The following is a 10676-nucleotide window of genomic DNA, read 5'->3' as shown; positions in this document are numbered from 1 at the left end:
CCAAGCGAATTGGCCCGCAGTGCAAAGCCGCCGAATACGAAGATTTGTCCGGGGAGGAAGATCTCACCCTGGACTGCATCGTTGATGATGATTGAAGAAGCCATCGAGCCTATCGGTGATGACACAGAGGAACTCTCAAGGAAAGCACCAATGTCGGTGTCAAAACCGGTGGATCTCGGGTAGGGGGTCCCGATCTGTGCGTCTATGCGGATGGTAACAGGAGACGAGGGACACGATGTTTTTACCCAGGTTCGGGCCCTCTTGATGGAGGTAAAACCCTACGTCCTGCTTGATTAATATTGATGATGTGGGTTACAAGAGTAGATCTACCACTAGATCAAGGAGGCTAAACCCTAGAAGCTAGCCTATGGTATGATTGTTGTTCGTCCTATGGACTAAGGCCATCCGGTTTATATAGACACTGGAGAGGGCTAGGGTTACACAGAGTCGGTTACAAAGGTAGGAGATCTACATATCCGTATTGCCAAGCTTGCCTTCCACGCCAAGGAAAGTCCCATCCGGACACGGGACGAAGTCTTCAATCTTGTATCTTCATAGTCTCGGAGTCCGGCCGATGATGATAGTTGAGCTATCCTGACACCCCGTAGTCCGGAACTCCTTCAGTCGTCAATACTCCAAAACCAACTAGGGGTGGCACTATATGCACTTACAATTGTTGGTAACGATCTTTTGGTATGAACTTGCATTTGCTTCCAACCATCATGCCGAGGGTCGACGTGGATATAAAGCTGAATCATTTGTTTCGAAACGAATTTTAAGGCACCTAATTTTTATTTGATGGGTAGCATAAGCACCTGCCGTTCGAATTCCCAATTCTCCAATTTTTTCAAAACAAGTGCATGCACTTATTATCACGATGAAAAAACAATATCCCTACTGCATCCCAGTTATCAGTCTGTACTTGCAGAATTCTCTCGTTTATTGAGCATGTATATTGTTTTTTCAGGTCGAGCAAGTTTCAAATGGGCTGTAGACTGCCCAGGGTTGGTTTTGTTTTTAACAGGCCCAGCCCATGACGACAATGGGGCACAAAGATCCAGCAGGTATCTACTAACCTCTGGCCCGCTGATACGTCTCCAATGTATCTATAATTTATGAAGCATTCATGCTATTATATTATCTGTTTTGAATGATTACAGGCTTTATTATACACTTTTATATTACTTTTGGGACTAACCTACTAACCGGAGGCCTAGCCCATATTGCTGTTTTATTGCCTGTTTCAGTACTTCATAGAAAAGGAATATCAAACGGAGTTCGAACAGAATGAAACCTTCGGCAGCGTGATTTTTGGGAAGAATATAATCCGGGAGACTTGGAGTTCACGTCACAGATCTTCGAGTAAGCCACGAGGGTGGGGGGCGCCCCCCCCTACTAGGCGCGCCCCCTATCTCGTGGGCCCCTCGAGCACCCCCTGACCGACTTCTTTCACCTATATAAGTCCACGTACCCTAAAAACATCAACAACGAAGATAGATCGGGAGTTCCGCCGCCACAAGCCACTATAGCCACCAAAAACCTCTCGGGAGCCCGTTCCGGCAACCTGCCAGAGGGGGGATCCCTCACCGGTGGCCATCTTCATCATCCCTGTGCTATCCAAGACGAGGAGGGAGTAGTTAACCCTCAGGGCTGAGGGTACGTACCAGTAGCTATGTGTTTGATCTCTCTCTCTCTCTCGTGTTCTCTCTCGTGTTCCCTCTATGGCGCGATCTTGATGTATACCGAGCTTTGCTATTATAGTTGGATCTTATGATGTTTCTCCCCCCTCTACTATCTTGTGATGAATTGAGTTTCCCCTTTTGAAGTTATCTTATCGGATTGAGTCTTTAATGATTTGAGAACACTTGATGTATGTCTTGCCGTGCTTATTTGTGGTGACAATGGGATATCATGTGCCACTTGATGTATGTTTTGGTGACCAACTTGCGGGTTCCGCCCATGAACCTATGCATAGGGGTTGGCACACATTTTTGTCTTGGCTCTCCGGTAGAAACTTTGGAGCACTATTTGAAGTAATTTGTGTTGGTTGAATAGATGAATCCGAGATTGTGTGATGCGTATCGTATAATCATGCCCACGGATACTTGAGGTGACAATGGAGTATCTAGGTGACATTAGGGTTTTGGTTGATTTGTGTCTTAAGGTGTTATTCTAGTATGAACTCTATGATAGATTGAGCCAAAAAAATAGCTTCATGTTATTTTACTACGAACTCTTGAATAGATAGAACAAAAAGGATAACTTTGAGGTGGTTTCATACCCTACCATAATCTCTTCATTTGTTCTCCGCTATTAGTGGCTTTGGAGTGACTCTTTGTTACATGTTGAGGGATTGTTATATGATCTATCTATCTTATTATTATTGAGAGAACTTGCACTAGTGAAATTATGAACCTTAGGCCTTGTTCCCTACCATTGCAATACCGTTTATGCTCACTTTTATCATTAGTTACCTTGCTGTTTTTATAATTTCAGATTACAAAAACCTTTATCTACCATCCATATTTCACTTGTATCACCATCTCTTCACCGAACTAGTGCACCTATACAACTTACCATTGTATTGGGTGTGTTGGGGACACAAGAGACTCTTTGTTATTTAGTTGCAGGGTTGTTTGAGAGAGACAATCTTCATCCTACGCCTCCCACAGATTGATAAACCTTAGGTAATCCACTTGAGGGAAATTTGCTACTATCCTACAAACCTGTGCACTTGCAGGCCCAACAACGTCTATAAGAAGAAGGTTGTGTAGTAGACATCAAGCTCTTTTCTGGCACCGTTGCCGGGGAGGCTAGGTAAGCGGCACTCACACCCCGTCAACTAAGCTCTTTTATGGCGCCGTTGCTGGGGAGGTGAGTGCTTGAAGGTATATCTTTAGATCTTGCAATCGAATCTTTTTGTTTCTTGTTATATCACTAGTTTAGTTTATAAAATAAAACTACAAAAAAATGGAATTGAGTTTGTCTCATACACTTCATCTTTTTAATATCTTTCGTGAGAATGATGGGAAGGAAAATTGTGCTCAAGTGCTAGAAGAAGAAATCTATAAAATGTTTGTCACTAAATCTTTGAATGATGAGCATGATTGAAATGTTGTTAGTATTAATTCCTTGAATATCCATGATGATAATGATATGCAAAGCCACAAGCTTGGGGAAGCTATGTTTGATGAAGATGGTATTTTAGTCCCCCAAGTTTTGATGTGCAAATTTATTATGATGATAGCATGCCTCATATTTATGATGATTATGTTGATGAAAGTGGGTTTGGAAGAGTGTCAACTTTAGGTAGTATTGATCTCACCATTTTGGAGGATATTTAATCTTATTGTGATGAATATGAAAGTGGATCTGGAAGAGTGTCAACTTTATTTAGTGATGATTCCACTATTTCGGAAGAGGTTCCAATTGATTATGAGAACAAAGTTGCTATCTATGATGATTATTGTGATGACTTGTATCCTATTAAGAATAATGATAACCATGAAACTTGTCATCATGATTTTAGTTTTCAATTGGATTATGCCTCACATGATAATTATTTTGTTGAGTTTGCTCCCGCTACCATTCTGAATGAGAAGAATTTTGCTTATGTGGAGAGTAATAAATTTTCTATGCCTGTAGATCATGAAACTAATGCTTTAGGTGCTGGTTATATTGTTGAATTCATTCATGATGCTACTGAAAATTATTATGAGGGAGGAACATATGCTTGTAGGAATTGCAATAATATCAAGTTTCCTCTCTATGTGCTTAAAATTTTGAAGTTATGCTTGATTTTCCTTCCTATGCTAGTTGATTATTGTTCCCATAAGTTGTTTTCTCACAAAATCCCTATGCAAAGTAAGTGGGTTAGACTTAAATGTGCTAGTTATATTCTTCATGATGCTCTCTTTATGTTTCAATTCTTATCTTTTATGTGAGCATCATTGAAATCATCATGCCTAGCTAGAAAGGCATTAAAGAAAAGTGCTTGTTGGGAGACAACCCAATATTTACCCTTACTGTTTTTGTGTGTCCACATGATTATTCTACTGTAGTAATCATGTTTTATAGCTTTTGTTTCAATAAAGTGCCAAGTAGAACCTTTGGGAAGACTTGGGTGAAGTTTATGTGATCTTGCTGTAAAAAACAGAAACTTTGCGCTACGAGAATAGCTGCCATTTTTTTATTGAAGAGTGATTTTAGGTTGATTCTATTTGAAGATGATTAATATACAAATTCCTCAGGTCAACCAATTTAATTCATAATTTTTGGGGTTCCAGAAGTATACGTTTGGTACAGATTACTACAGACTGTTCTGTTTTTGATAGATTCTGTTTTCATTGTGTTGTTTGCTTATTTTGATGAATCTATGGCTAGTATGTAAGGGTATGAACCATAGATAAGTTGGAATACAGTATATATTACACCAATATGAATTTACAATGAGTGCATAACAGCACCTAAGTGGTGATTTATTTTCTTATACTAACGGAGCTTACAAGTTTTGTCTTGAGTTTTGTGTGGTTGAAGTTTTTAAGTTTTGGGTAAAGATTCAATGGACTATGGAATAAGGAGTGGCAAGATCCTAGGCTTGGGGATGCCCATGGTACCCAAAGGTAATATTCAAGGACAACCAAGCAACTAAGTTTGGGGATGCCCCGGAAGGCATCCCCTCTTTCGTCTTCGTTCATCGGTAACTTTACTTGGAGCTATATTTTTATTCGCCACATGATATGTGGTTTGCTTGGAGAGTAATTTTCTTTTGTTAGTATTTTCTTGATGTTATTTATAATAATGTTTTGCATCTTTATTTTCAATAAAAATGTCAAGGATAGCCTTTACCATGCTTATTTTGCATGTATACATGTTGCTGTTTGAAAACAGAAAGTTTACCGCTGTTGCAAGAATTCCCTAGAAAAGTCAGAGAATGATATAATGTTGAATCTTTTTGCATAATGAGCTATGATAAATATTTTACAGCATAGTATTTTTATAATAATTTTTTGAGTTAGGTAAGTATGATGAATCTTGCATTCTTTGCAGACTGTACTGTTTTGGCAGATTGCTGTTATGTTTGCATTGTTTGCATATGTTTGCTTGTTTAATGATTCTATTTGAGGATAGGAGTATTAAATATGCATAGACATTTAGTATTCAATGTTGAGTAATAACTTTAGTGATTTATTACAGTAGAGAATGATAAGGTTTTTGCATTGTTTTATACTAACTTATCTCACGAGTTCTTGTTGAGTTTGGTGTGGATGAAGCTTTTAATAAAAAGAGAAACCATGATATGAGAGGGATTAAGGAGACATAAAAGTTCAAGCTTGGGTATGCCCAAGGCACCCCAAGATAATATTTCAAGAAGTATCAAGTATCTAAGCTTGGGGATGCCCCGGTAGGCATCCCACCTTTCTTCTTCAACAATTATCGGTTAGTATCGGTTGAACCTAAGTTTTTGCTTCTTCACATGAGTTGTTCTATCCTTGCAATGCCATTTTGTTTTGCCTTGCTTGCTGTTTGAATACAATACCAAGATCTGAAATTCTTAAATGAGAGAGAGTCTTCATATAGCTAGATAATTATTTAACTATTCATTGATCTTCACTTATATCTTGTTGGAGTAGTTTGTCATTTACTCGTGTGCTTCACTTATATCCTATGAGTAAATGGTTGAATGAGTTGAATGTCATAAATCTGAATTTATATATGTTTCATTTGCTTATCCCATGGGGAGTAATAACTTCACGTCTAAGAAGTAGAGGTTGTAAATTTATTGACGGTTAGCAAGCATTGTATTAGTCATTTGAACAATTCATGAAAGAATATTGAAGGAAGAGAGATTTCACATATAAACATATTATCATAGACATCTTTTATAATTGTGAGCACCCATTAAGTATGACATGCTAAAGAGTTGATGTTGGACAAGGAAGACAACTTAATGGGTTATGTTTTCTCACATCTCAGTTAAAGTATATTGTGATGGATCATTCAGACATGTTGAGCTTGCCTTTCCCCCTCATGCTAGCCAAAAATTCCTAGCACCAAGTAGAGATACTACTTGTGCTTCCAAATATCCTTAAACCCAGTTTTTGCCATGAGAGTCCACCATACCTACCTATGGATTGAGTAAGATCCTTCAAGTAAGTTGTCATCGGCGCAAGCAATAAAAATTTCTCTCTAAATATGCATGACTTATTAGTGCGGAGAAAATCAGCTTTATACGATCTTGTTATGGAAGCAATAAAGGCGACGGACTGCATAATAAAGGTCCATATACAAGGGCAATATCAAGTGACGTTCTTTCGCATTAAGATTTTGTGTATCCAACCCTAAAAGTGCATGACAACGTCTGCTTCCCTCTGCGAAGGGCCTATCTTTTACTTTATGTCTTTTACTTTATGCAAGAGTCAAGGTGATCTTCACCTTTCCCTTTTCCATTTTATCCTTTGGCAAGCACTTTGTGTTAGGGTGATCCTGATATATATATCCAATTGGATGTACGTTAGCATGAACTATTATTGTTGACATCATCCAAAGGTGAATACGTTTGGAGGCAACATTATAAGCCCCTATCTTTCTCTGTGTCCGATTAAAACTTCATAACCACAAGTATTGCGTGAGTGTTAGCAATTGTAGAAGACTATATGATATTTAAGTATGTGAAGTTTGCTAAATCAAAGCTCTGACATAGACCCTTCCTGAAAATAGGATGAATTGCAATTGTTTGATGACTAAGAATGAAGTTTGCTGGTTTTCAAGAAAGTTTATGGTCTATGCTTTAACATGTGAATAGCTTGTTACTTGATCATGAAAAGTTTTATGAGATGAACTATTGTCATGACATATAATGATGCTAGAAAAGGTGACTGAAATTATCATTGATCAAACTTGTGCACCTTCTAGCATTCACACTTCATAAATTCTTTCTTTTATCATTTACCTACTCGACGACGAGTAGGAATTAAGCTTGGGGATGCTGATACGTCTCCAACGTATCTATAATTTATGAAGCATTCATGCTATTATATTATCTGTTTTGAATGATTATGGGCTTTATTATACACTTTTATAGTACTTTCGGGACTAACCTACTAACCGGAGGCCTAGCCCATATTGCTGTTTTATTACCTGTTTCAGTATTTCGAAGAAAAGGAATATCAAACGGAGTCCAAACGGAATGAAACCTTCGGCAGCGTGATTTTTGGGAAGAATATGATCTGGGAGACTTGGAGTTCACGCCAGAAGATCTTCGAGGAAGCCATGAGGGTGGGGGGCGCCCCCCCACTGGGCACGCCCCCTATCTTGTGGGCCTCTCGAGCACCCCCCGACCGACTTCTTTCACCTATATAAGTCCATGTACCCTAAAAACATCAACAACGAAGATAGATCGGGTGTTCCGCCGCCGCAAGCCTCTTTAGCCACCAAAAACCTCTCGGGAGCCTGTTCTGGCACCCTGCTGGAGGGGGGGGGGTCCCTCATCGGTGGCCATCTTCATCATCCCGGCGCTATCCATGATGAGGAGGGAGTAGTTCAGCTCGGGGCTGAGGGTATGTACCAGTAGCTATGTGTTTGATCTCTCTCTCTCTCGTGTTCTCTCTCGTGTTCCCTCTATGGCACGATCTTGATGTATCCCGAGCTTTGCTATTATAGTTGGATCTTATGATGTTTCTCCCCCCTCTACTCTCTTGTGATGAATTGAGTTTCCCCTTTTGAAGTTATCTTATCGAATTGAGTCTTTAATGATTTGAGAACACTTGATGTATGTCTTGCCGTGCTTATCTGTGGTGACAATGAGATATCATGTGCCACTTGATGTATGTTTTGGTGACCAACTTGCGGGTTCCGCCCATGAACCTATGCATAGGGGTTGGCACACATTTTCGTCTTGACTCTCCGGTAGAAACTTTGGGGCACTCTTTGAAGTACTTTGTGTTGGTTGAATAGATGAATCCGAGATTGTGTGATGCATATCGTATAATCATGCCCACAGATACTTGAGGTGACAATGGAGTATCTAGGTGACATTAGGGTTTTGGTTGATTTGTGTCTTAAGGTGTTATTCTAGTATGAACTCTATGATAGATTGAGCGGAAAGAATAGCTTCATGTTATTTTACTACGAACTCTTGAATAGATAGAACATAAAGGATAACTTTGAGGTGGTTTCGTACCCTACCATAATCTCTTCGTTTGTTCTCCACTATTAGTGGCTTTGGAGTGACTCTTTGTTGCATGTTGAGGGATTGTTATATGATCTATCTATGTTATTATTGTTGAGAGAACTTGCACTAGTGAAAGTATGAACCTTAGGCCTTGTTTCCTACCATTGCAATACCGTTTATGCTCACTTTTATCATTAGTTACCTTGCTGTTTTTATAATTTCATATTACAAAAACCTTTATCTACCATCCATATTGCACTTGTATCACCATCTCTTTGCCGAACTAGTGCACCTATACAACTTACCATTGTATTGGGTGTGTTGGGGACACAAGTGACTCTTTGTTATTTGGTTTCAGGGTTGTTTGAGAGAGACCATCTTCATCCTACGCCTCCCACGGATTGATAAACCTTGGGTCATCCACTTGAGGGAAATTTGCTACTGTCCTACAAACCTGTGCACTTGCAGGCCCAACAACGTTTACAAGAAGAAGGTTGTGTAGTAGACATCAAGCTCTTTTCTGGCGCCGTTGCCGGGGAGGCTAGGTAAGCGGCACTCACACCCCGTCAACTAAGCTCTTTCCTGGCGCCGTTGCCAGCGATAGTTATATTTTGTCTTACAACATCCGCAGGCAGTTTTTTTACTGAATCAAACACACAGCCCAGTTCTATTTTCCTCTTGAAATGCATGTCCTACATCCGTTTTCTAATCTCTACCTATAGTTTTACTAGTTCATATACACGTATCATTATATTGAAAACACATAAAATCCCCTTTTCATATTTACATCCTTATTTTTGTTGTTTTTTCCCACCCATCGCTGATTTTTCTACCACTGGTTTTCCCTTAAACCTACTCAATTGTCCCACGTCTTATTTGCTTACAAAAACAAAACATTTTTTTTGGAAAATCAATAAGTTCTTACAAAAATGTTTATCATTTCAGGATTTCAACAGTTCCGACTCCACCGAAATATTGCAAAATAAGGTTGAACTTTTTGACCGTGGTCCTGGGCAGAAAATGGGCTGTAATAAATTACTTAAGAATTAGCAAATGGGCTGTTAATTATAAAAAATAGCAAATGGGCTTTATGTTGTCTGCCACTGATTTGGAGGCTGACTTGTGGGCCTACTAAGTTCATGTGTACAAAGGTTTCTCAAAAAAGAAACTTAGTCAACAATCAACTCTACCAGTGTCAGACCGTTAGATGTCAACCTAACGGCAATCGTGCTTCTTCAGTCTCTGATCTTCCTGCCCCAGCTGCCCAAACCAGCGCCATCGGAACAGCCTGCTCCCGCCTCCCGTGGTCGGCTGTGCTGCCGGGCAGGCCTCACGGCCCCATCATACTCGCATCCCTGGCCTGTCTATCCCTCTACTCATCCACACCTCCTGTTATTTTTCGGCAACGGCAGCCGAACCAGTCAACCCTCGTACTCTCCACCACGTGGGCAGCCACTGCTGTGTCTTCCCCGGCTCCATGCCGTTCCCTTCGTAGGCCTCACCGTCATCCACCACCCTAGTGCAAAATAATTATTCCTCCACCTGACAGCAGGGACCCACCGGACGGGCCACCAATATTTCGCAAAAAAACGTTTCCCCCTGACTGCTGGGACCCATCGGACAGGCCACCATATTTCACGAAAAAACATTTCCCCCTGACTGCTGGGACCCACCAGACGGACCATCGTATTTCGCGAAAAAATGTTCCCCCCGCTGTTAGCTCGGACCCACCGGAAGTGCCTCCTTATTACGCACAAAAAAATGAATACCCCCTGCTAGCTGGGATCCACCATGGTGGTAGGCTGACTTATGGATCTACTAAGTTGATTGGGACGGAGGGCTTTGTTAACTTAGTCAATATGAACGATTCTAGCTCCACTGACCGTACAATGTCCATCCAACGGCCGTCGTGCTTCTTCAATATCTGCTCTTCCTGCTCCAGCCGCTCAAACAAGCGCCGGCGGGACTGCCTGCTCCCTCCTCCCCGCGGCCGGCTGTGCTCCTGCACAGGCCTCACCGTCCTACTGTACTCCCATCGCTGGCCTAGCCATCCCTCTACTCACCCACAACTGCTGTTATTCTCCGGCGACGGCAGACGAGCCAGTAAACCCTCGTACAGTCGCACTCCCCTCCGCGTGGGAAACAACTGCCGAGTCTTCCCTGCCTCCGTGTCATTCCCTTCCTAGGCCTCGCCATCGTACACCGCCCTGGTGCTCTTGGCGCGGCCTGGTCAACGTGGTCAAGGACCGACATGCATATGAAGTGGACTGTACGTGGAGAGGCTGATAGTTGGGTCCACGGCCGCAACAAGGAAGTGCCTCCTTATTACGCGCAAAATAATTATTCCTCCACCTGACAGCAGGGACCCACCGGACGGGACAGAGTATTTCGCAAAAAAACGTTTCCCCCTGACTGCTGGGACCCACCAGCTACATCTTCTTACGCAAGGAAGTGTGTTCGGGCAAAAAAAAACGATTCTCCCCCGTGACTGCTAGGACCCACC

The sequence above is a fragment of the Triticum aestivum genome, chromosome 3B (genome assembly GCF_018294505.1).
Source record: "Triticum aestivum cultivar Chinese Spring chromosome 3B, IWGSC CS RefSeq v2.1, whole genome shotgun sequence".
NCBI classification, from domain to species: Eukaryota; Viridiplantae; Streptophyta; class Magnoliopsida; order Poales; family Poaceae; genus Triticum; species Triticum aestivum.
This window is presented reverse-complemented; position numbering follows the sequence as displayed.